A 3,278-nucleotide genomic window follows, 5' to 3' on the forward strand; every position below is an offset into this window, starting at 1 on the left:
TAGTGGCAGTTGGAAAAAATAAAAACAAATAAATATATCTATTAATTATATCTTGAATTTTTTTCTTATTTATTTTAAGAAACTCATAATCCTTATTGATTTAGGAATTCCTTTTGTCTTAATAGATTTGGGAAAGGAATTTATTGTCCTTATAGGATTGGGAGAACTTCTTCCTTATATATTTGTCACTAGTTTGGGATATATATATAGGAGATCTAGTAGGGGATTCTACAACATTGTAAACTTCTTCTTTTTCATAGTTCAAAATTCTATATGCTTTTGCTTGGAGAATCATCCTAGCCGAACCTAGTTAAATCCTTGTGTTATTTTTTCTTTAATTTCTTTTTTTTGTGGTTTCGTGCTAGTTAACCCATGATATTTTTACAATAATTGATATCAGAGAAAGGGGGTTCTCTACAAAAATTCAAGGGTTAATATGTCTCCATCATCTTCAACAAATTATGAAATAAAGAAATTCGATGGGGGGGGGGGGGTCTTGTTTTAGTCTATGGAAGATTAGAATGAGGTTGTCTATAATGTTACAAGGGTTATGGAAGGCAATTGAGGAGACTTTTCCAAAATGTTTGAAATAATCAAAGATAGAAGACCGAAGAACCGAAGGAGAAGGGTTTGAGTGCAATCTTCATAAACGCTAAAAGTTACGTTCTTCAAAAAATTGTCGAAGAGAAATTTGCAACAACAAGATGAAAGAAGTTGGAAGATCTATATTTTAGGAAAATGATGACAAACTATCTCTACTTGAAAAAGATGTTGTAGAATAATCCTCTGAATTAAGGTACACAAGTTAAAACTCACCTTGATAAGTTTAATTCAATTATAATGGACTTGAAGAACATGGATCTCAAAATTTATAGTGAGGATCAAGCCTTGATCGTGTTTTATTTACCATCATCCATCTTGTGATACTTTTATTGATGTGTTGCTATATTAAAAAATAGTATCTCACTAGATGAAGTTAGTAATGCACTAAAATATAAAGAGCTGAAAAAAAGCTTTTCGGGTAGAAGAGCTGAGGGCCAAGGTATAATAAGTAGGGAATGAACACAACAAGAAAACTTTAACAAAAAAATGTTTATTGCTAGATCAAAGTCTAGAGAAAAGAAGCTGGTCTTCTATGAGTGCGGGGAGCAGTGTCACTATAGAAGAGATTGCCCTAAGCTAAAGGAGAATAGAAGATAGTAGAAGATAGGACTGTCTACCTAGGTATTGATAATCCATTAGAGGTAGAGGGGATAGGTAACATTAAATTGAGGATGTTCGATGGCATTATCAGAAGTATAGAGTGTTGTCATGTTCTACGAATGAAGAGGAATTTGATTTCTCTTTCAAATTTGGATGGTCAAGAGTTTATGTTTCACTTAGAGAATGGAACACTTAAGGTATGTAAAGACTCCATGGTACTCATGAAAAAAGATTCATTCTAGATTGTATTATCTTCAAGCGGGTATAGTTGAAAGAGGAAAAACTATAGGTTTTGGGAAGAGTGATCTGATTCAGTCTCAATTGTGGCACTTGAGACTTGGTCATATGAGTGACAAGGAATTATTTGTTGAACAAGTAAACTTTGTTGGATGGTTACAAAAATAAAGACTTTAATACTTGTAAGCATTGTTTGTTTGCTAAGAAAACATGGTGGAGTTTAGTAAAAATATAGAACACTAGACCAAAGACAAGTTTGATTATATACATTCAAACTTATGGGGTCCAAATAGAATTTTCTCTAAGAGTGGTGCGAGGTACTTCATGAATTTTATTGATGATAACTCAAGAATGATATGGGTGTATTTTCTGAAAACAAAAAATGAGGCAGTTTTTATATTTATTAAATGGAAGATGTTGGTTGAGAGGCTGGCAGAAAGAAAAGTTATGCATCTTCAAATGGACAATGATTTGAAATTTTGCAACTTAGAGTTCAATGATATCTGTAGTAGAGAGGGCATAGTGAGACACCACACTTGTGTTGGAACACCAAAAAAATAGAGTTGCAGAACATATGAAAGGAAGACTTTGTGACAAGGCATGAAGTATGCTTTCATATTCATATGTTAGCAAGGATTTTTGGCTGAAGCAATCAATATAGCCTTTTATTTGGTCAATATATCTTCATCCACATCTATTGAGTTCAAAACTCCTTTTGAGATTTGATATGGTTTGCCTACTAATTATTTATATTTAAAGACTTTTGGTTGTCCTGCTTATGTTCATGTAAGGGATAGAAAACTTAAGTCAGGAGTGCATATTTATAGGGTATGCAACTGAGTGAAAGGTTACAGGTTATGGTGTGCAGATCAAAAGACTCCAGGATTAATAATTTGTAGGAACGTGACATTCAATAAATCAACCTCATTAGAAAGTCAGATAAAAAAGAAAATAGCATAAATAAATCGTGGTGTCAGTGACCGTATAGAGTTAAAAATTTTATCTCTACTAGCTCAAACTAGCAGTTCAGAAGAGGAGGATGTGTAAAGCATTAATCAAGATGATAACATTGATGAATATATAAAACATCAATCATATAACATTGTAACATGAATATAGAAGAGAGTGATCAACCAACCAAAAAGGTTTGCTAATGTAGTTGATGAAAATCTTTATGGATATACAAGTTTTGTGAAATTTTCTTTATTAGTTGCAGAGAACATTGATGTGCTTGTGCCTAATATCTCTAAAAATATATTTCTAGCTCAAGAAGATATTGATGAATTGGTGTTATAGGTAAAGAGATTGAGTTACTTCATAAGAATCAAACATGAAAGTTTGGTTCATTTCCAACAGGAAAAAAGGTAGTAAAGGGGTGTTGATGTGAGAAAGTGTCTACACATGATAATCCGATAGATATGATGATCAAGATAGTCCCAACCAATAAGTTTAGATATTGCCTAGATTTAATTGGTGTGTATATGTCATGACCCAAGCCAAGGCCCTGGCCATGAAGGATATCCGAAACCTTGAAAGCTCGAGAGGCCCCTTAGCATGTAATCATAAGCATAATCCATACATTAATCAAAGTGTGAAAAATATAATAATATTCAATGGAGATTCATTGTAATACAAATCATGTGAAGAAAATTTTGACAATACATTACTCAACTCTCATCTACGAAACCTCTAATGAGAACTAAATATCTAAACCAGGATAAAGTCTCCAGCTGGACCATATATTGAAAGACTTAACATATAAGTAAATGCCTCTCGAAAGATGGATGGCTCACCCATTTCTATCACATCCCAAGTGTTATACTGATAGGATGGACCAT

The sequence above is a fragment of the Capsicum annuum genome, unplaced genomic scaffold (assembly GCF_002878395.1).
Source record: "Capsicum annuum cultivar UCD-10X-F1 unplaced genomic scaffold, UCD10Xv1.1 ctg1718, whole genome shotgun sequence".
NCBI classification, from domain to species: Eukaryota; Viridiplantae; Streptophyta; class Magnoliopsida; order Solanales; family Solanaceae; genus Capsicum; species Capsicum annuum.